The sequence below is a fragment of the Oncorhynchus keta genome, chromosome 2, assembly GCF_023373465.1.
Source record: "Oncorhynchus keta strain PuntledgeMale-10-30-2019 chromosome 2, Oket_V2, whole genome shotgun sequence".
Classification (NCBI taxonomy): Eukaryota; Metazoa; Chordata; class Actinopteri; order Salmoniformes; family Salmonidae; genus Oncorhynchus; species Oncorhynchus keta.
The window spans coordinates 803,215-827,742 of record NC_068422.1 but is presented as its reverse complement, the minus strand read 5'-3'; positions in this window follow the sequence as shown (position 1 = coordinate 827,742).

The following is a 24,528-nucleotide window of genomic DNA, read 5'->3' as shown; positions in this document are numbered from 1 at the left end:
ACAAACAGGTCACTGACCATCTCGAATCCCACCGTACCTTCTCCGCTGTGCAATCTGGTTTCCGAGCCGGTCACGGGTGCACCTCAGCCACGCTCAAGGTACTAAACGATATCATAACCGCCATCGATAAAAGACAGAACTATGCAGCCGTCTTCATCGACCTTGCCAAGGCTTTCGACTCTGTCAATCACCATATTCTTATCGGCAGACTCAGTAGCCTTGGTTTTTCTGATGACTGCCTTGCCTGGTTCACCAACTACTTTGCAGACAGAGTTCAGTGTGCCAAATCGGAGGGCATGCTGTCCGGTCCTCTGGCAGTCTCTATGGGGGTGCCACAGGGTTCAATTCTCGGGCCGACTCTTTTCTCTTTATATATCAACGATGTTGCTCTTGCTGCGGGCGATTCCCTGATCCACCGCTACGCAGACGACACCATTCTACATACTTCCGGCCCGTCCCTGGACACTGTGCTATCTAACCTCCAAACGAGCTTCAATGCCATACAACACTCCTTCCGTGGCCTCCAACTGCTCTTAAACGCTAGTAAAACCAAATGCATGCTTTTCAACCGTTCGCTGCCTGCACCCGCACGCCTGACTAGCATCACCACCCTGGATGGTTCCGACCTTGAATATGTGGACATATATAAGTACCTAGGTGTCTGGCTAGACTGTGAACTCTCCTTCCAGACTCATATCAAACATCTCCAATCGAAAATCAAATCTAGAGTCGGCATTCTATTCTGCAACAAAGCCTCCTTCACTCACGCCGCCAAACTTACCCTAGTAAAACTGACTATCCTACTGATCCTGGACTTCGGCAATGTCATCTACAAAATTGCTTCCAACACTCTACTCAGCAAACTGGATAAAGTTTATCACAGTGCCATCCGTTTTGTCACTAAAGCACCTTATACCACCCAGCACTGCGACCTGTATGCTCTAGTCGGCTGGCCCTCGCTACATATTCGTCGCCAGAACCACTGGCTCCAGGTCATCTACAAGTCCATGCTAGGTAAAGCTCCGCCTTATCTCAGTTCACTGGTCACGATGGCAACACCCACCCGTAGCACGCGCTCCAACAGGTGTATCTCACTGATCATCCCTAAAGCCAACACCTCATTTGGCCGCCTTTCGTTCCAGTTCTCTGCTGCCTGTGACTGGAACGAATTGCAAAACATCGCTGAAGTTGGAGACTTTTGTCTCCCTCACCAACTTCAAACATCTGCTATCTGAGCAGCTAAACGATCGCTGCAGCTGTACATAGTCTATCGGTAAATAGCCCACCCAATTTTACCTACCTCATCCCCATACTGTTTTTATTTATTTACTTTTCTGCTCTTTTGCACACCAATATCTCGACCTGTACATGACCATCTGATCATTTATCACTCCAGTGTTAATCTGCAAAATTGTAATTATTTGCCTACCTCCTCATGTCTTTTGCACACAATGTATATAGACCCTCTTTTTTTCTACTGTGTTATTGACTTGTTAATTGTTTACTCCATGTGTAACTTTGTGTTGTTTGTTCACACTGCTATGCTTTATCTTGGCCAGGTCGCAGTTGCAAATGAGAACTTGTTCTCAACTAGCCTACCTGGTTAAATAAAGGTAAAATAAAATAAAATATGTAATGTTTGCTATTTACATTTTTTATTGTTTATTTCCCTTTTGTTAATGATCTATTTCACTTGCTTTGGCAATGTTATCGTATGTTTCCCATGCCAATAAAGCCCCTTGGATTGAATTGAATTGAGAGAGAAATAGACGGGATGGCTCCTTTGACTTACAGAACAGGTCAAATTCACAGATCACATGACCACCTTCCAGCTCGTACAACGCCTTCCAGATCATATGACCATCTTCCAGATCACATGTCCATCTTCTAGATTTCTCATTGGATGAAGATTGTATGGAACAATACAGTTTTCTCCATGTGAAAAGATTACTATATATCACATTGATTCATCACACATCAGATGAGGTTCTTTGATACTTTATTTCATATTCTTTTATAATTGTTAGTAGTGAAAGGGTCAATTCTCCATTTTGTTGCTATGACAGTTTGTTGATGGTTTCTTTTTTCATCACCAATCTCAACGGTATGAACTACCCTTAGGGGACACTATCCCTCTTGCTATGTTTCTTTCCCATCTCCCTGCTATTTCAGTGTGAATATAAAGCCAGCGCTGACATGGTCCCATTCTTCATGACCCAAGAGATAACACGGCTACAAATGCTGTGTCTGTTTACAATAGAGATACGAAGGATTATGAGATAACAGCAGAGAAAAAAGCAGGAAGTCTTTAACCTGTGAAGGTTGAGTCATAAGAGACAGTTATTCGTTTCACTTACTGTACCGTGGCATATTGTTGACATCTACAAAAACAACAACTCAAAACTCAACTTGCTGATGTTTCAAAGACACCACTGGATAGAGAACTCTTATGAGACACTTTACAGGATTACCAATGGTATTACTAGAGGGCTTTACTTCGTATGATTTCTCATATGTCTGTAAAACAGCACATATAAGATGTCTTCCTGCTTCGCCGTCTCAGGCCAAATTAGTGCTTTGCAAGAAGGAGGCATGTGTCAAGGAAGACATTTTGTCACCCTCCTACAAGGCACACACTTTCATTGAATGCCTTTTAACATCGATGGCACCATCTTTTGTCTTCAGTGTGAGTAAAGCAACCAGCAGTTATTTTCAGCATTGAAATTTACATCATCATTTAAAAAAGAATGGAGAAAATATAGAAAGAGAGGAGAGAAGAGGGCTGGGGAAGATGGGATAGAAGGATGTGGACTCCTATAGGGCTGGGGAAGATGGGATAGAAGGATGTGGATTCCTATATGGCTGGGGAAGATGGGATAGAAGGATGTGGATTCCTCTAGGGCTGGGGAGGATGGGATAGAAGGATGTGGACTCCTCTAGGGCTGGGGAAGATGGGATAGAAGGATGTGGACTCCTCTAGGGCTGGGGAAGATGGGATAGAAGGATGTGATTCCTATATGGCTGGGGAAGATGGGATAGAAGGATGTGGACTCATATATGGCTGGGGAAGATGGGATAGAAGGATGTGGACTCCTATATGGCTGGGGAAGATGGGATAGAAGGATGTGATTCCTATATGGCTGGGGAAGATGGGATAGAAGGATGTGGACTCATATATGGCTGGGGAAGATGGGATAGAAGGATGTGGACTCCTATATGGCTGGGGAAGATGGGATAGAAGGATGTGGACTCCTATATGGCTGGGGAAGATGGGATAGAAGGATGTGGACTCCTCTAGGGCTGGGGAAGATGGGATAGAAGGATGTGGACTCCTCTAGGGCTGGGGAAGATGGGATAGAAGGATGTGGATTCCTCTAGGGCTGGGGAAGATGGGATAGAAGGATGTGGACTCCTCTAGGGCTGGGGAAGATGGGATAGAAGGATGTGATTCCTATATGGCTGGGGAAAATGGGATAGAAGGATGTGGACTCCTCTAGGGCTGGGGAAGATGGGATAGAAGGATGTGATTCCTATATGGCTGGGGAAGATGGGATAGAAGGATGTGGACTCCTCTAGGGCTGGGGAAGATGGGATAGAAGGATGTGATTCCTATATGGCTGGGGAAGATGGGATAGAAGGATGTGGACTCCTCTAGGGCTGGGGAAGATGGGATAGAAGGATGTGGACTCCTCTAGGGCTGGGGAAGATGGGATAGAAGGATGTGGACTCCTATATGGCTGGGGAAGATGGGATAGAAGGATGTGGATTCCTCTAGGGCTGGGGAAGATGGGATAGAAGGATGTGGACTCCTATAGGGCTGGGGAGGATGGGATAGAAGGATGTGGACTCCTATATGGCTGGGGAAGATGGGATAGAAGGATGTGGAGTCCTATATGGCTGGGGAAGATGGGATAGAAGGATGTGGACTCATATAGGGCTGGGGAAGATGGGATAGAAGGATGTGGACTCCTATATGGCTGGGGAAGATGGGATAGAAGGATGTGGATTCCTATATGGCTGGGGAAGATGGGATAGAAGGATGTGGACTCCTATATGGCTGGGGAAGATGGGATAGAAGGATGTGGACTCCTATATGGCTGGGGAAGATGGGATAGAAGGATGTGGACTCCTATATGGCTGGGGAAGATGGGATAGAAGGATGTGGACTCCTATATTTTCTGGGGAAGATGGGATAGAAGGATGTGGACTCCTATAGGGCTGGGGAGGATGGGGTAGAAGGATGTGGATCCCTATATGGCTGGGGAAGATGGGATAGAAGGATGTGATTCCTATATGGCTGGGGAAGATGGGATAGAAGGATGTGGACTCCTATAGGGCTGGGGAGGATGGGGTAGAAGGATGTGGATCCCTATATGGCTGGGGAAGATGGGATAGAAGGATGTGGACTCCTATATGGCTGGGGAGGATGGGGTAGAAGGATGTGGATTCCTATAGGGCTGGGGAAGATGGGGTAGAAGGATGTGGATTCCTATAGGGCTGGGGAAGATGGGGTAGAATGATGTGGATTCCTATATGGCTGGGGAGGATGGGGTAGAAGGATGTGGATTCCTATAGGGCTGGGGAAGATGGGATAGAAGGATGTGGATTCCTATAGGGCTGGGGAAGATGGGATAGAAGGATGTGGATTCCTATATGGCTGGGGAGGATGGGGTAGAAGGATGTGGATTCCTATAGGGCTGGGGAAGATGGGGTAGAAGGATGTGGATTCCTATAGGGCTGGGGAAGATGGGGTAGAAGGATGTGGATTCCTATAGGGCTGGGGAAGATGGGATAGAAGGATGTGGATTCCTATAGGGCTGGGGAAGATGGGGTAGAAGGATGTGGATTCCTATAGGGCTGGGGAAGATGGGGTAGAAGGATGTGGATTCCTATAGGGCTGGGGAAGATGGGATAGAAGGATGTGGATTCCTATAGGGCTGGGGAAGATGGGATAGAAGGATGTGGATTCCTATATGGCTGGGGAGGATGGGGTAGAAGGATGTGGATTCCTATAGGGCTGGGGAAGATGGGGTAGAAGGATGTGGATTCCTATAGGGCTGGGGAAGATGGGGTAGAAGGATGTGGATTCCTATAGGGCTGGGGAAGATGGGGTAGAAGGATGTGGATTCCTATAGGGCTGGGGAAGATGGGGTAGAAGGATGTGGATTCCTATAGGGCTGGGGAAGATGGGGTAGAAGGATGTGGATTCCTATAGGGCTGGGGAAGATGGGATAGAAGGATGTGGATTCCTATAGGGCTGGGGAAGATGGGATAGAAGGATGTGGATTCCTATAGGGCTGGGGAAGATGGGGTAGAAGGATGTGGATTCCTATAGGGCTGGGGAAGATGGGGTAGAAGGATGTGGATTCCTATAGGGCTGGGGAAGATGGGATAGAAGGGTGTGGATTTCTATAGGGCTGGGGAAGATGGGATAGAAGGATGTGGATTCCTATAGGGCTGGGGAAGATGGGGTAGAAGGATGTGGATTCCTATATGGCTGGGGAAGATGGGATAGAAGGATGTGGACTCATATAGGGCTGGGGAAGATGGGATAGAAGGATGTGGACTACTATATGGCTGGGGAAGATGGGATAGAAGGATGTGGATTCCTATATGGCTGGGGAAGATGGGATAGAAGGATGTGGACTCCTATATGGCTGGGGAAGATGGGATAGAAGGATGTGGACTCCTATATGGCTGGGGAAGATGGGATAGAAGGATGTGGACTCCTATATGGCTGGGGAAGATGGGATAGAAGGATGTGGACTCCTATATTTTCTGGGGAAGATGGGATAGAAGGATGTGGACTCCTATAGGGCTGGGGAGGATGGGGTAGAAGGATGTGGATCCCTATATGGCTGGGGAAGATGGGATAGAAGGATGTGGATTCCTATAGGGCTGGGGAAGATGGGGTAGAAGGATGTGGATTCCTATAGGGCTGGGGAAGATAGGGTAGAAGGATGTGGATTCCTATAGGGCTGGGGAAGATGGGATAGAAGGATGTGGATTCCTATAGGGCTGGGGAAGATGGGATAGAAGGATGTGGATTCCTATAGGGCTGGGGAAGATGGGGTAGAAGGATGTGGATTCCTATAGGGCTGGGGAAGATGGGGTAGAAGGATGTGGATTCCTATAGGGCTGGGGAAGATGGGATAGAAGGGTGTGGATTTCTATAGGGCTGGGGAAGATGGGATAGAAGGATGTGGATTCCTATAGGGCTGGGGAAGATGGGGTAGAAGGATGTGGATTCCTATAGGGCTGGGGAAGATGGGATAGAAGGATGTGGACTCCTAGGGCTGGGGAAGATGGGATAGAAGGATGTGGATTCCTATAGGGCTGGGGAGGATGGGATAGAAGGATGTGGATTCCTATAGGGCTGTGGAGGATGGGATAGAAGGATGTGGATTCCTATAGGGCTGGGGAAGATGGGATAGAAGGATGTGGATTCCTATAGGGCTGTGGAGGATGGGATAGAAGGATGTGGATTCCTATAGGGCTGGGGAAGATGGGATAGAAGGATGTGGACTCCTCTAGGGCTGGGGAAGATGGGATAGAAGGATGTGGATTCCTATAGGGCTGTGGAGGATGGGATAGAAGGATGTGGATTCCTATAGGGCTGGGGAGGATGGGGTAGAAGGATGTGGATTCCTATAGGGCTGGGGAGGATGGGGTAGAAGGATGTGGATTCCTATAGGGCTGGGGAAGATGGGGTAGAAGGATGTGGATTCCTATAGGGCTGGGGAGGATGGGATAGAAGGATGTGGATTCCTATAGGGCTGGGGAGGATGGGATAGAAGGATGTGGATTCCTATAGGGCTGGGGAGGATGGGATAGAAGGATGTGGATTCCTATAGGGCTGGGGAGGATGGGATAGAAGGATGTGGATTCCTATAGGGCTGTGGGAGGATGGGATAGAAGGATGTGGATTCCTATAGGGCTGGGGAAGATGGGATAGAAGGATGTGGATTCCTATAGGGCTGGGGAGGATGGGGTAGAAGGATGTGGATTCCTATAGGGCTGGGGAAGATGGGATAGAAGGATGTGGATTCCTATAGGGCTGGGGAAGATGGGGTAGAAGGATGTGGATTCCTATAGGGCTGGGGAGGATGGGGTAGAAGGATGTGGATTCCTATAGGGCTGGGGAAGATGGGGTAGAAGGATGTGGATTCCTATAGGGCTGGGGTAGATGGGGTAGAAGGATGTGGATTCCTATAGGGCTGGGGAGGATGGGGTAGAAGGATGTGGATTCCTATAGGGCTGGGGAAGATGGGATAGAAGGATGTGGATTCCTATAGGGCTGGGGAAGATGGGGTAGAAGGATGTGGATTCCTATAGGGCTGGGGAGGATGGGGTAGAAGGATGTGGATTCCTATAGGGCTGGGGAAGATGGGGTAGAAGGATGTGGATTCCTATAGGGCTGGGGAAGATGGGGTAGAAGGATGTGGATTCCTATAGGGCTGGGGAGGATGGGGTAGAAGGATGTGGATTCCTATAGGGCTGGGGAGGATGGGATAGAAGGATGTGGATTCCTATAGGGCTGGGGAAGATGGGATAGAAGGATGTGGATTCCTATAGGGCTGGGGAAGATGGGGTAGAAGGATGTGGATTCCTATAGGGCTGGGGAGGATGGGGTAGAAGGATGTGGATTCCTATAGGGCTGGGGAAGATGGGGTAGAAGGATGTGGATTCCTATAGGGCTGGGGAAGATGGGGTAGAAGGATGTGGATTCCTATAGGGCTGGGGAGGATGGGGTAGAAGGATGTGGATTCCTATAGGGCTGGGGAGGATGGGGTAGAAGGATGTGGATTCCTATAGGGCTGGGGAAGATGGGGTAGAAGGATGTGGATTCCTATAGGGCTGGGGAAGATGGGATAGAAGGATGTGGATTCCTATAGGGCTGGGGAAGATGGGGTAGAAGGATGTGGATTCCTATAGGGCTGGGGAGGATGGGGTAGAAGGATGTGGACTCCTATAGGGCTGGGGAGGATGGGGTAGAAGGATGTGGATTCCTATAGGGCTGGGGAAGATGGGGTAGAAGGATGTGGATTCCTATAGGGCTGGGGAGGATGGGGTAGAAGGATGTGGATTCCTATAGGGCTGGGGAAGATGGGGTAGAAGGATGTGGATTCCTATAGGGCTGGGGAGGATGGGGTAGAAGGATGTGGATTCCTATAGGGCTGGGGAAGATGGGGTAGAAGGATGTGGATTCCTATATGGCTGGGGAAGATGGGGTAGAAGGATGTGGATTCCTATAGGGCTGGGGAAGATGGGGTAGAATGATGTGGATTCCTATAGGGCTGGGGAAGATGGGGTAGAAGGATGTGGACTCCTATATGGCTGGGGAGGATGGGGTAGAAGGATGTGGATTCCTATATGGCTGGGGAGGATGGGGTAGAAGGATGTGGATTCCTATAGGGCTGGGGAAGATGGGGTAGAAGGATGTGGATTCCTATAGGGCTGGGGAGGATGGGGTAGAAGGATGTGGATTCCTATAGGGCTGGGGAAGATGGGGTAGAAGGATGTGGATTCCTATAGGGCTGGGGAGGATGGGGTAGAAGGATGTGGATTCCTATAGGGCTGGGGAAGATGGGGTAGAAGGATGTGGATTCCTATATGGCTGGGGAAGATGGGGTAGAAGGATGTGGATTCCTATAGGGCTGGGGAAGATGGGGTAGAAGGATGTGGATTCCTATAGGGCTGGGGAAGATGGGGTAGAAGGATGTGGACTCCTATATGGCTGGGGAGGATGGGGTAGAAGGATGTGGATTCCTATATGGCTGGGGAGGATGGGGTAGAAGGATGTGGATTCCTATAGGGTTGGGGAGGATGGGATAGAAGGATGTGGATTCCTATAGGGCTGGGGAGGATGGGATAGAAGGATGTGGATTCCTATAGGGCTGGGGAGGATGGGATAGAAGGATGTGGATTCCTATAGGGCTGGGGAGGTTGGGGTAGAAGGATGTGGATTCCTATAGGGCTGGGGAAGATGGGATAGAAGGATGTGGACTCCTATAGGGCTGGGGAAGATGGGATAGAAGGATGTGGACTCCTCTAGGGCTGGGGAAGATGGGATAGAAGGATGTGGATTCCTATAGGGCTGGGGAGGATGGGATAGAAGGATGTGGATTCCTATAGGGCTGTGGAGGATGGGATAGAAGGATGTGGATTCCTATAGGGCTGGGGAGGATGGGATAGAAGGATGTGGATTCCTATAGGGCTGTGGAGGATGGGATAGAAGGATGTGGATTCCTATAGGGCTGGGGAAGATGGGATAGAAGGATGTGGACTCCTCTAGGGCTGGGGAAGATGGGATAGAAGGATGTGGATTCCTATAGGGCTGTGGAGGATGGGATAGAAGGATGTGGATTCCTATAGGGCTGGGGAGGATGGGGTAGAAGGATGTGGATTCCTATATGGCTGGGGAGGATGGGGTAGAAGGATGTGGACTCCTATATGGCTGGGGAGGATGGGGTAGAAGGATGTGGATTCCTATATGGCTGGGGAGGATGGGGTAGAAGGATGTGGATTCCTATAGGGCTGGGGAAGATGGGGTAGAAGGATGTGGATTCCTATAGGGCTGGGGAGGATGGGGTAGAAGGATGTGGATTCCTATAGGGCTGGGGAAGATGGGGTAGAAGGATGTGGATTCCTATAGGGCTGGGGAGGATGGGGTAGAAGGATGTGGATTCCTATAGGGCTGGGGAAGATGGGGTAGAAGGATGTGGATTCCTATATGGCTGGGGAAGATGGGGTAGAAGGATGTGGATTCCTATAGGGCTGGGGAAGATGGGGTAGAAGGATGTGGATTCCTATAGGGCTGGGGAAGATGGGGTAGAAGGATGTGGACTCCTATATGGCTGGGTAGGATGGGGTAGAAGGATGTGGATTCCTATATGGCTGGGGAGGATGGGGTAGAAGGATGTGGATTCCTATAGGGCTGGGGAGGATGGGATAGAAGGATGTGGATTCCTATAGGGCTGGGGAGGATGGGATAGAAGGATGTGGATTCCTATAGGGCTGGGGAGGATGGGGTAGAAGGATGTGGATTCCTATAGGGCTGGGGAGGATGAGGTAGAAGGATGTGGATTCCTATAGGGCTGGGGAAGATGGGATAGAAGGATGTGGACTCCTATAGGGCTGGGGAGGATGGGGTAGAAGGATGTGGATTCCTATAGGGCTGGGGAAGATGGGATAGAAGGATGTGGATTCCTATTGATCCTATGTTTCATTGATTTCCTCTGTCTTGTTTGTTGGTCAGGGATCAGAAATGAAGGGAAGGGAGGCAGAGGAGTGGCTGTGGTGGACATCTAGCACTGAATGTGAATTGGGGAGCTCTGGCGCTGGGGTGCTAAGGCAAGGTACTGCATGGACAATCACTGGTGAGTGCTTCAGCTGCTGTGGATTGTGTTGTGGTGGGTTCAGACTCTAGACACGTACTCACACACATCCATGCAATGCACAAACATGCACACACATACACTCTCTCTCTCTCGCTTTCTCTGTCCTTCTCTCTCTCTACTCTCTCTCTACTCTCTCTCGCTTTCTCTGTCCTCTCTCTCTCTCTCTCTCTCTCTCTCTCTCTCTCTCTCTCTCTCTCTCTCTCTCTCTCTCTCTCTCTCTCTCTCTCTCTCTCTCTCTCTCTCTCAGCTGATGTGTGCTGGCAGGTTAGAGGGGGTAAATATAATTCCTGTCCGCTTGCCATACGGCTCTGGTCAAATGTAGTGTCCTAAGTACGGAATGGGGTGCCATTTGTGACGCACACGGAGACCGCCATGTTGGCTCGGTCAAAAAGCTTGCTGAATTCCCATCTTTATGTATTTAATGTAGGCAGATAGCACCCTGTCTCTCGACAGAAGGATCCATTTCTATCCTACAACTCTTACATTGCTTTTGCACATCTATTCTGTGTTTATCACGAAATCGGACTGCATTTACTAACTCTTATCTGCATTAGAGATGCTGCAGCTGGAGGCGTCACACAGTCCTTAAGGCCTTAATACCTGTTGGCCTCACGAAATACAGAGTCTGGAGGTAAACAGAGGGATGTGGTCTGGATCTTCAAATCCACGTCTAACGGTCCACTCCTCTTTTGATTACTGGCTGGATTCTTTAAGCAGTACATCACCGGTGCTCAATTTATCCAGGCAAACTAAACAGTGACCATGTTATAGGGACAACACATGATACAGATAGAGCTGATACCAGGAACACACTGGAGCAACCAATCTGCATTTTCCTCTACTGTTTTTTCATTTCAATCACAGCTTGGCTTTGAATAAAAAGTGTAAAAATGCATATTTGACAAGGAAGTCTTGATTAAAGGAAAGGCTCAGAGGAGACTATTGACATACACTATCATTAATGATTGTCTTTGAACGACTCTGTGCACTCCATCTCACTAAGATGTCAATAGGACAATGCAGCAGTGAAACATGCATTCATTTCACGCCTCTGGCTGGAGGAAGACATCCATGCACGTGGACACACACACCATCAAGGAGAATATGTGGGGAGAAGTAAAGAAGGGGGTATATAGAATCAGAACACGAACATGAAAACATGCACACACACATGCACAAGCACACACACACGCACATGAAAACATGCACACACACATGCACAAGCACACACACACGAAAACATGCACATGCACATGCACAAGCACACACACACGCACATGAAAACATGCACACACACACGCACTGTCACGTTCGCTGGAATAATTACCGGACCAAGCTGCAGCTTGATATGGTTTCCACATATTATTTAATTGAAACGCACAAAACAACAAAGAATGACTGAAACAAACAACGAACCGTGACTACAGAGGTGCAACATGCACTAATGCAAAACAATATCCCATAAAACACAGGTTGGAAAAATGTTACTCTCCAAATAGAGAATGATAGCCAGCTGCCTCTAATTGGGAATCATACCAAACACCAACAGAGAAAAACTAAACTCGAACCCCACAAAGAAAATAATAACAAGAAACCCCCCCAGTCACTCCCTGACCTACTATACCATAGAAAAACAAAGGCTCTCTGTGGTCAAGGAGTGACACGCACATGTGCATGCAAGCACACAGACACACACACACATACTAAGGCTGCAGTACAGGCTCAATACAGGCTGCAGTACAGGCTGCAGTACAAGCTCAATACAGGCTGCAGGACAGGCTCGATACAGGCTCAATACAGGTTGCAGTACAGGCTGCAGTACAAGCTCAATACAGGCTGCAGTACAGGATCAATACAGGCTCAATACAGGCTGCAGTATAAACTCAATACAGGCTGCAGTACAGGCTGCAGTATAGGCTCAATATAGGCTGCAGTATAGGCTCAATACAGGCTACAGTACAGGCTAAATACAGGCTGCAGTATAGGCTCAATACAGGCTGCAGTTCAGGCTCAATACATGCTGCAGTACAGGCTCAATACAGGCGGCAGTACAGGCTCAATACAGGCTGCAGTACAGGCCGCAGTGTAGACCCAATACAGGCTGCAATATAGGCTCAATACAGGCTGAAGTATAGGCTCAATAAAGGCTGCAGTATAGGCTCAGTTCTAACTGCAGTACAGGCTGCAGTATAGGCTCAATACAGGCTGCAGTACAGGCTCAATACAGGCTGCAGAACAGGCTGCAGTACAAGCTCAGTACAGGCTGCAGTATAAGCTCAGTACAGGCTAAATACAGGCTGCAGTATAGGCTCAGTTCTAACTGCAGTATAGGCTGCAGTGTAGGCTCAATACAGGCTGCAGTACAGACTCAATACAGGCTGCAGAACAGGCTGCAGTACAAGCTCAGTACAGGCTGCATTACAGGCTCAGTACAGGCTAAATACAGGCTGCAGTATAGGCTTAGTACAGGCTCAATACATGATGCAGTATAGGCTCAGTACAGGCTCAGTACAGGCTCGATGCAGGCTGCAGTACAGGCTGCAGTACAAGCTTAGTACAGGCTGCAGTATAGGCTCAGTACAGGCTCAGTACAGGCTGCAGTACAGGCTCAATACAGGCTGCAGAACAGGCTGCAATACAAGCTCAGTACAGGCTGCAGTATAGGCTCAGTACAGGCTCAGTACAGGCTGCAGTATAGGCTCAGTTCGAACTGCAGTATAGGCTGCAGTATAGGCTCAATACAGGCTGCAGTATAGGCTCAATACAGGCTGCAGAACAGGCTGCAGTACAAGCTCAGTACAGGCTGCAATATAGGCTCAGGACAGGGTAAATACAGGCTGCAGTATAGGCTCAGTTCTAACTGCAGTATAGGCTGCAGTATAGACTCAATACATGCTGCAGTACAGGCTCAATACAGGCTGCAGAACAGGCTGCATTACAAGCTCAGTACAGGCTGCAGTATAGGCTCATTACAGGCTAAATACAGGCTGCAGTATAGGCTCAGTACAGGCTCAATACAGGCTGCAGTATAGGCTCAGTACAGGCTCAGTACAGGCTTGATACAGGCTGCAGGATAGGCTCAGTACAGGCTCGATACAGGCTGCAGTATAGGCTCAGTACAGGCTCAGTACAGGCTCGATACAGGCTGCAGTATAGGCTCAGCACATGCTCAGTACAGGCTCCGTACATGCTCAATACAGGCAGCAGTACAGGCTGCAGTACAAGCTCAGTACAGGCTGCAGTATAGGCTCAGTACAGGCTCAGTACAGCCTGCAGTATAGGCTCAGTACAGGCTCAGTATAGGCTCAATACAGGCTGCAGTACATGCTGCAGTACAAGGTCAGTACAGGCTGCAGTGTAGGCTCAGTACAGGCTCAGCACAGGCTGCAGTATAGGCTCATTTCTAACTGCAGTATCGGCTGCAGTATAGGCTCATACAGGCTGCAGTACAGGCTCAATACAGGCTGCAGAACAGGCTGCAGTACAAGCTCAGTACAGGCTGCAGTATAGGCTCAGTACAGGCTAAATACAGGCAGTAGTACAGGCTCCATACAGGCAGCAGTACAGGGTCCATACAGGCTGCTGTACAAGTGCTGTACAGGCTGCAGTATAGGCTCAGTACAGGCTCAATACAGGCTCAATACAGGCTGCAGTATAGGCTGCAGTAAAAGACTGGTACAGGCTCAGTACAGACTCAATAAAGGCTGCAGTACAGGCTGCAGTACAAGCTCAGTACAGGCTGCTGTATAGGCTTAGTACAGGCTCAGTATAGGCTCAGTACAGGCTTAGTACAGGCTCAATACAGGCTGCAGTACAGGCTGCAGTATAGGCTCAATACAGGCTGCAGTACAGGCTGCAATATAGGCTCAATACAGGCTGCAGTACAGGCTGCAGTATAGGCTCAACACAGGCTGCAGTACAGTCTCAATACAGGCTGCAGTACAGGCTCAATACAGAACGCAGTACAGGCTGCAGTATAGGCTCAATACAGGCTGCAGTATAGGCTCAATACAGGCTCAGTACAGGCTGCAGTATAGGCTCAGTACAGGCTCAATACAGGCTGCAGTATAGGCTCTGTACAGGCTCAGTACAGGCTCAATACAGGCTGCAGTACAGGCTGCAGTATAGGCTCAATACAGGCTGCAGTACAGGCTGCAATATAGGCTCAATACAGGCTGCAGTACAGGCTGCAGTATAGGCTCAACACAGGCTGCGGTACAGGCTCAATACAGGCAGTAGTACAGGCTCCATACAGGCAGCAGTACAGGGTCCATACAGGCTGCTGTACAAGTGCTGTACAGGCTGCAGTATAGGCTCAGTACAGGCTGCAAACAGGCTCAATACAGGCTGCAGTACAGGCTCAATACAGGACGCAGTACAGGCTGCAGTATAGGCTCAATACAGGCTGCAGTATAGGCTCAATACAGGCTCAGTACAGGCTGCAGTATAGGCTCGTTACAGGCTCAATACAGGCTGCAGTATAGGCTCTGTACAGGCTCAGTACAGGCTCAATACAGGCTGCAGTACAGGCTGCAGTATAGGCTCAATACAGGCTGCAGTACAGGCTGCAATATAGGCTCAATACAGGCTGCAGTACAGGCTGCAGTATAGGCTCAACACAGGCTGCGGTACAGGCTCAATACAGGCAGTAGTACAGGCTCCATACAGGCAGCAGTACAGGGTCCATACAGGCTGCTGTACAAGTGCTGTACAGGCTGCAGTATAGGCTCAGTACAGGCTCAATACAGGCTCAATACAGGCTGCAGTACAAGCTCAGTACAGGCTGCAGTATAGGCTCAGTACAGGCTTAATACAGGCTGCAGTATAGGCTCAGTACAGGCTCATTACAGGCTGTCGTATAGGCTCAGTACAGGCTTAGTACAGGCTCAATACAGGCTGCAGTACAGGCTGCAGTATAGGCTCAATACAGGCTGCAGTACAGGCTGCAATATAGGCTCAATACAGGCTGCAGTACAGGCTGCAGTATAGGCTCAACACAGGCTGCAGTACAGTCTCAATACAGGCTGCAGTATAGGCTGCAAACAGGCTCAATACAGGCTGCAGTACAGGCTCAATACAGGACGCAGTACAGGCTGCAGTATAGGCTCAATACAGGCTGCAGTATACGCTCAGTACAGGCTAAATACAGGCTGCAGTATAGGCTTAGTACAGGCTCAATACATGATGCAGTATAGGCTCAGTACAGGCTCAGTACAGGCTTGATGCAGGCTGCAGTACAGGCTGTAGTACAAGCTTAGTACAGGCTGCAGTATAGGCTCAGTACAGGCTCAGTACAGGCTGCAGTACAGGCTCAATACAGGCTGCAGAACAGGCCGCAATACAAGCTCAGTACAGGCTGCAGTATAGGCTCAGTACAGGCTCAGTACAGGCTGCAGTATAGGCTCAATACAGGCTGCAGTATAGGCTCAACACAGGCTGCAGTACAGGCTCAATACAGGCTGCAGTACAGGCTCAATACAGGACGCAGTACAGGCTGCAGTATAGGCTCAATACAGGCTGGAGTATAGGCTCAATACAGGCTCAGTACAGGCTGCAGTATAGGCTCAGTACAGGCTCAATACAGGCTGCAGTATAGGCTCTGTACAGGCTCAGTACAGGCTCAATACAGGCTGCAGTAGAAGCTGCAGTACAAGCTCAGTACAGGCTGCAGTATAGGCTCAGTGCAGGCTCAGTACAGGCTGCAGTATATGCTGCAGTAAAAGACTGGTACAGGCTCAGTACAGACTCAATAAAGGCTGCAGTACAGGCTGCAGTACAAGCTCAGTACAGGCTGCTGTATAGGCTTAGTACAGGCTCATTACAGGCTGTCGTATAGGCTCAGTACAGGCTTAGTACAGGCTCAATACAGGCTGCAGTACAGGCTGCAGTATAGGCTCAATACAGGCTGCAGTACAGGCTGCAATATAGGCTCAATACAGGCTGCAGTACAGGCTGCAGTATAGGCTCAACACAGGCTGCAGTACAGTCTCAATACAGGCTGCAGTATAGGCTGCAAACAGGCTCAATACAGGCTGCAGTACAGGCTCAATACAGGACGCAGTACAGGCTGCAGTATAGGCTCAATACAGGCTGCAGTATAGGCTCAATACAGGCTCAGTACAGGCTGCAGTATAGGCTCAGTACAGGCTCAATACAGGCTGCAGTATAGGCTCTGTACAGGCTCAGTACAGGCTCAATACAGGCTGCAGTACAAGCTGCAGTACAAGCTCAGTACATGCTGCAGTATAGGCTCAGTACAGGCTGCAATACAGGCTGCAAACAGGCTCAATACAGGCTGCAGTACAGGCTGCAATACAGGCTGCTAACAGGCTCAATACAGGCTGCAGTACGGGTTCAATACAGGCTGCAGTACAGGCTCAATACAGGCTGCAGTACAGGCTCAATACAGGCTGCAGTACAGGCTGCAGTACAAGCTCAGTACAGGCTGCAGTATAGGCTCAGTACAGGCTAAATACAGGCTGCAGTATAGGCTGCAGTATAGGCTGCAGTAAAAGCTCAGTACAGGCTCAATACAGGCAGTAGTACAGGCTACATACAGGCAGCAGTACAGGCTCCATGCAGGCTGCTGTACAAGTGCAGTACAGGCTGCAGTATAGGCTCAGTACAGGCTCAATACAGGCTCAATACAGGCTGCTTTACAAGTGCAGTACAGGCTGCAGGTTAGGCTCAGTACAGGCTCAATACAGGCTCAATACAGGCTGCAGTATAGGCTGCAGTAAAAGCTCAGTACAGGCTGCATAATAGGCTCAGTATAGGCTCAGTACAGGCTCCGTACAGGCTGCAGTATAGGCTGCAGTAAAAGACTGGTACAGGCCCAGTACAGACTCAATAAAGGCTGCAGTACAGGCTGCAGTACAAGCTCAGTACAGGCTGCAGTATAGGCTCACTACAGGCTTAATACAGGCTGCAGTATAGGCTCAGTACAGGCTCATTACAGGCTGCAGTATAGGCTCAGTACAGGCTCATTACAGGCTCAATACAGGCTGCAGTACAGGCTGCAGTATAGGCTCAATACAGGCTGCAGTACAGACTGCAGTATAGGCTCAATACAGGCTGCAGTACAGGCTGCAGTATAGGCTCAACACAGGCTGCAGTACAGGCTCAATACAGGCTGCAGTACAGTCTCAATACAGGCTGCAGTATAGGCTGCAAACAGGCTCAATACAGGCTGCAGTACAGGCTCAATACAGGACGCAGTACAGACTGCAGTATAGGCTCAATACAGGCTGCAGTATAGGCTCAATACAGGCTCAGTACAGGCTGCAGTATAGGCTCAGTACAGGCTCAATACAGGCTGCAGTATAGGCTCTGTACAGGCTCAGTACAGGCTCAATACAGGCTGCAAACAGGCTCAATACAGGCTGCAGTACAGGCTCCAATACAGGCTGCAAACAGGCTCAATACAGGCTGCAGTACAGGTTCAATACAGGCTGCAGTACAGGCTCAATACAGGCTGCAGTACAGGCTCAATACAGGCTGCAGTACAGGCTGCAGTACAAGCTCAGTACAGGCTGCAGTATAGGCTCAGTATAGGCTCAATACAGGCAGCAGTATAGGCACAGTACAGGCTCAGTACATGCTCAATACAGGCTGCAGTACAAGCTCAGTACAGGCTGCAGTATAGGCTCAGTACAGGCTGCAATACAGGCTGCAAACAGGCTCAATACAGGCTGCAGTACAGGCTCAATACAGGATGCAGTACAGGCTGCAGTATAGGCTCAATACAGGCTGCAGTATAGGCTCAATACAGGCTCAGTACAGGCTGCAGTATAGGCTCTGTACAGGCTCAGTACAGGCTCAATACAGGCTACAGTACAGGCTGCAGTACAAGCTCAGTACAGTCTGCAGTATAGGCTCAGTACAGGCTGCAATACAGGCTGCAAACAGGCTGAATACAGGCTGCAGTACAGGCTCAATACAGGCTGCAGTACAGGCTGCAGTATAGGCTCAATACAGGCTGCAGTACAGGCTCAATACAGGCTGCAGTACAGGCTCAATACAGGCTGCAGTATAGGCTCAATACAGGCTGCAGTATAGGCTCAATACAGGCTGCAGTATAGGCTCAATACAGGCTGCAGTACCCGCTCAATACAGGCTGCAGTACAGGCTCAATACAGGCTGCAGTACAGGCTCAATACAGGCTGCAGTACGGGCTCAGTATGGAGAAATGCCGTGGGACTACAGATGACGGAGCCCAACAGCTAGCTGATGTGTGTGTGTGTGTGTCTGACTGCCCAACTAGAAAGTAAGAGAAGAGTTTCTTTATAAAATGCTATATATCCACTTTCAGTAATGTTGGTAATTTAACATTTAACTAAATTAACTGCTGGGTTTTATACAATGAAATTATGTATATCTTTTAAAATAAAATCCTACATTTGTGACAACATTATTTAAAACAATGTTTAAAAAAATTAATCAATGCAGTAATATGAGATCTGTAAGTAAAACTTTTACATTTGACATTTTTGTCATTTAGCAGATGATCTTATCCAGAGCGACAGTTAGTGCATTCATCTTAACATGCGTTAGACAACCACACAACACTGTCAAATATACAGGATTTGAACATTCCATTCCAGCTTAATGGTGTTTAAATATATAAATAATAAAGACAAAACAGCAGTGTATCGACCTTTAAAAATACATATTCATGGGATTTTCCAGCACAGATCAAAGGTAGCATTCAAAATGACACCCTATACCCTGTGTAGTGCACCAGTTTTGACCAGGGTCCATAGAGTATTGGTGCACCACATAAGAAAAAGGATACTATTTGGGACTAATCCTTAATCCACCTTTAATAACCAGAAATGATTTAGAAAATGTTTCAGGTCTGATCTTATTTGAAATAAATACACATAAATCCCTATAAAAGAGCAGTGACTGATGTGTTATTGTACAGTAGATTTAATAAATGGCCTTTGATTCCATAGGGTGTAATCAACTACCTATTATAAAAGAAGAGAAGGGAAGAGGGGAAATGGGGGAGAAGAGAACAGAGGAGAGGAAGGGGGAAAAGAGAAGGCAAGATGGGAAAAGGGGAGAAGAGAACAGAGGAGGGGAAGGGGGAAAAGAGAAGGGAAGATGGGAAAAGGGGAGAAGAGGAGGAGGGGAAGGGAAAGAGAAGGGAAGATGGGAAAGGGGAGAAGAGAACAGAGGAGAGGAAGGGGGAAAAGAGAAGGAAGATGGGAAAAGGGGAGAAGAGAACAGAGGAGGGGAAGGGGGAAAAGAGAAGGGAAGATGGGAAAAGGGAGAGAGAACAGAGGAGAGGAAGGGGGAAAGAAGAGAAGATGGGAAAAGGAGAAGAGAACAGAGAACAGGGGGGAAAAAAGAGAAGGGAAGATGGGAAAAGGGGAGAAGAGAACAGAGGAGGGAAGGGGGAAAAGAGAAGGGAAGATGGGAAAAGGGGAGAAGAGAACAGAGGAGGGGAAGGGGGAAAAGAGAAGGAAGATGGGAAAAGGGGAGAAGAGAACAGAGGAGGGAAGGGGGAAAAGGAAGGGAAGATGGGAAATGGGGGAGAAGAGAACAGAGGAGAGGAAGGGGGAAAAGAGAAGGGAAGATGGGAAAAGGGGAGAAGAGAACAGAGGAGGGGAAGGGGGAAAAGAGAAGGGAAGATGGGAAAAGGGGAGAAGAGAACAGAGGAGGGGAAGGGGGAAAAGAGAAGGGAAGATGGGAAAAGGGGAGAAGAGAACAGAGGAGGGGAAGGGGGAAAAGAGAAGGGAAGATGGGAAAGGGGAGAAGAGAACAGAGGAGGGGAAGGGGGAAAGAGAAGGGAAGATGGGAAAAGGGGAGAAGAGAACAGAGGAGGGGAAGGGGGGAAAAGAGAAGGGAAGATGGGAAAGGGAGAAGAGAACAGAGGGGGAAGGGGGAAAAGAGAAGGGAAGATGGGAAAAGGAGAAGAGAACAGAGGAGGGGAAGGGGGAAAAGAGAAGGGAAGATGGGAAAAGGGGAGAAGAGAACAGAGGAGGGAAGGGGGAAAGAGAGGGAAGATGGGAAAAGGGGAGAGACAACAGAGGAGGGGAAGGGGGAAAAGAGAAGGGAAGATGGGAAAAGGGAGAAGAGAACAGAGGAGAGGGAAGGGGGAAAGAGAAGGGAAGATGGGAAAAGGGAGAAAGAGAACAGAGAGAGGGAAAGGGGGGAGAAGAGAACAGAGGAGGGAAAGGGGGAGAAGAGAGGGCAGAGGGGAGGAAAAGGGGGAGAAGAGAACAGAGGAGGGGAAGGGGGAGAAAGAGAAGATGGGAAAAGGGGACAAGAGAACAGAGGAGGGAAAGGGGGAGAAGAGAACAGAGGAGGGAAAGGGGGAGAAGAGAACAGAGGAGGGGAAAAGGGGAGAAGAGAAGGGCAGAGGGGAAAAGGGGAGAAGAGACAGAGGAGGGGAAGGAGGGGGGAGAAGGGGGGAAAGGGGAAGAGAAGGGAAGAAGGAACAGAGGGGAAAAGGGGAGAAGAGAAAAGGGCAGAGGAGGGAAAGGGGGAGAAGAGAACAGAGGAGGGAAAGGGGGAGAAGAGAAGGGCAGAGGGGAAAAGAGGAGAAGAGAACAGAGGAGGGAAAGGGGGAGAAGAGAAGGGCAGAGGGGAAAAGTGGGGGAAACAGAGGAGGGAAAGGGGAGAAGAGAAGGGAAGATGGGAAAAGGGGGAGAGAGAACAGAGGAGGGAAAGGGGGGGAACAGAGGAGGGAAAGGGGAGAAGAGAAGGGCAGAGGGGAAAGAGGGGAGAACAGAGGAGGGAAAGGGGGAAAGAGAAGGGCAGGGTGGGGAAAAGGGGAAAGGGAAGAACAGAGGAGGGAAAGGGGGGAGAAGGAAGGGCAGAGGGGACAGTAGTGGGGGAAGAGGGGAAAAGGGGAGAAGAGAACATAGGAGGGAAATGGGGGAGAAGAGAAGGGCAGAGGGGAAAGGACAGAGGAGGGAAAGGGGGAGAAGAGAAGGGCAGAGGGGACAGTAGTGGGGAAAAGGGGAAAGGGGAGGATAAGGGAAGAGGGGAAAGGGGAGAAGAGATGGGCAGAGGGGAAAGTGGGGGAGGAAAAGGGGAAAGGGGGAGGATAAGGGAAGAAGGGGGAGGATAAGGGAAGAGGGTAAAGGGGAGGAGAAGGGCAGAGGGGAAAGTAGTGGAGGACAAGGGGAAAGGGGGAGGATAAGGGACGAGGGAAGGGGAGAAGAGAAGGGCAGAGGGGAAAGTGGGGGAGGAAGGGGGGGGAGGATAAGGGAAGAAGGGAAAGGGGGATGAAGAGAAGTGAAGGGGGCAGTGAAGGGAAGAGGGGAAAGGAGTAACTGACTCCATTTGCTTGGCTGTGTTCTTATATCATTACAGATGCCAAAGTAAAAGTGAGGAAAGGAGGGAAAATGTCAAGAGTAAGAAAAAAAGAGCAAAGAGAGGGGAAACAGAGATTTCCAGTCCAAAAGCTTCCACCTCGTTGGTGTGGTATACGTTTCTGGGTGTGACAGCAGAGAATGATTCATATCCTGTGATGCGTAGGGTTTTGACAGTATGAGTTATTAGTATTCCCCTCCCTTTGGCTAGATAGTCCTTTGTGTTGTGTTGGGCTGGCTGAGGAAGGTGAGGTCAGTAGGATGAAATGGAAGCTTTTCTATCACTGCTCCACTGGTCTGAGTCGGCTTGCCGGGAGGAGGAAACAGGCGGGACGACCTCAATGGTCTCTCTGTACTCTCTATACTGTACCTCACACACACACACACACACGCACACGCACACACGCACACACACACACACACACACACACACACACACACACACACACACACACACACACACACACACACACACACACACACACACACACACACACACACACACACACACACATAGAGGCACAGTCATAATTTACCACTTCTTGTTTCTACCAGCTCTGACAGTCAAACATCAAATTTAGAAGTTGTTCCAAAAGTCAAATTTACAAGTATTTAAAGTTAAGTTTAGGCATTAACTGCACATTTTTAAGGTGTGAGTTAACCTCAAATTCTCATTTGTATTATATTAATTCTCATTCTTCTTATATTAATTATCATTATTTTTATATTAATTCTTATTCTTATTATATTCATTCTCATTCTTATTATATTCATTCTGATTCTTATTATATTCATTCTTATTCTTATTATATTCATTCTCATTCTTATTATATTCATTCTGATTCTTATTAGATCAATTCTCTTTCTTATTATACTTATTAATTCTCATTCTTATTAAATGAATTACCATTGTTATTATATTCATTCTCATTCTTATTGTATTCATTCTCATTCTAATTATATTCATTCTCATTCTTATTATATTAATTCGCATTCTTAGTATATTCATTCTCATTCTTAGTATATTCATTCTCATTCTCAGTATATTCATTCTCATTCTTAGTATATTCATTCTCATTCTTAGTATATTGATTCTCATTCTCAGTATATTCATTCTCATTCCTATTTTATTAATTCTCATTCTTATTATATTAATTATCATTATTTTTATATTAATTCTCATTCTTAGTATATTCATTCTCATTCTTAGTATATTCATTCTCATTCTCAGTATATTCATTCTCATTCTTGGTATATTCATTCTCATTCTTAGTATATTCATTCTCATTCTTAGTATATTCATTCTCATTATCAGTATATTCATTCTCATTCTTAGTATATTCATTCTCATTCTTAGTATATTCATTCTCATTCTCAGTATATTAATTCTCATTCTTAGTATATTCATTCTCATTCTTATTATATTCACAATCATTCTAATTATATTCATTCTCATTCTTAGTATATTCATTCTCATGCTCAGTATATTAATTCTCATTCTTAGTATATTAATTCTCATTCTTAGTATATTCATTCTCATTCTTATTATATTCATTCTCATTCTTAGTATATTCATTCTCATTCTCAGTATATTAATTCTCATTCTTAGTATATTCATTCTCATTCTTATTATATTCACAATCATTCTAATTATATTCATTCTCATTCTTAGTATATTCATTCTCATGCTCAGTATATTCATTATCATTAGTTTTACATTAATTATCATTCTTATTATTTTCATTCTCATTCTCAGTATATTAATTCTCATTCTTAGTATATTCATTCTCATTCTCAGTATATTAATTCTCATTCTTATTATATTCATTCTCATTCTCAGTATATTAATTCTCATTCTTAGTATATTCATTCTCATTCTTAGTATATTCATTCTCATTCTAATTATATTCATTCTCATTCTTAGTATATTCATTCTCATTCTCAGTATATTAATTCTCATTCTTATTATATTCATTCTCATTCTCAGTATATTAATTCTCATTCTTAGTATATTCATTCTCATTCTAATTATATTCATTATCATTCTTAGTATATTCATTCTCATTCTTATTATATTCATTCTCATTCTTATTATATTCATTCTCATTCTAATTATATTCATTCTCATTCTTAGTATATTCATTCTCATTCTCAGTATATTAATTCTCATTCTTAGTATATTCATTCTCATTCTAATTATATTCATTCTCATTCTTAGAATATTCATTCTCATTCTCAGTATATTAATTCTCATTCTTAGTATATTCATTCTCATTCTTATTATATTCATTCTCATTCTTAGTATATTCATTCTCATTCTAATTATATTCATTCTCATTCTTAGTATATTCATTCTCATTCTCAGTATATTAATTCTCATTCTTAGTATATTCATTCTCATTCTAATTATATTCATTCTCATTCTTATTATATTCATTCTCATTCTTAGTATATTCATTCTCATTCTTATTATATTCATTCTCATTCTTAGTATATTCATTCTCATTCTTAGTATATTCATTCTCATTCTTATTATATTCATTCTCATTCTTATTATATTCATTCTCATTCTTAGTATATTCATTCTCATTCTTATTATATTCATTCTCATTCTTAGTATATTCATTCTCATTCTAATTATATTCATTCTCATTCTTAGTATATTCATTCTCATTCTCAGTATATTAATTCTCATTCTTAGTATATTCATTCTCATTCTAATTATATTCATTCTCATTCTTAGTATATTCATTCTCATTCTCAGTATATTAATTCTCATTCTTAGTATATTCATTCTCATT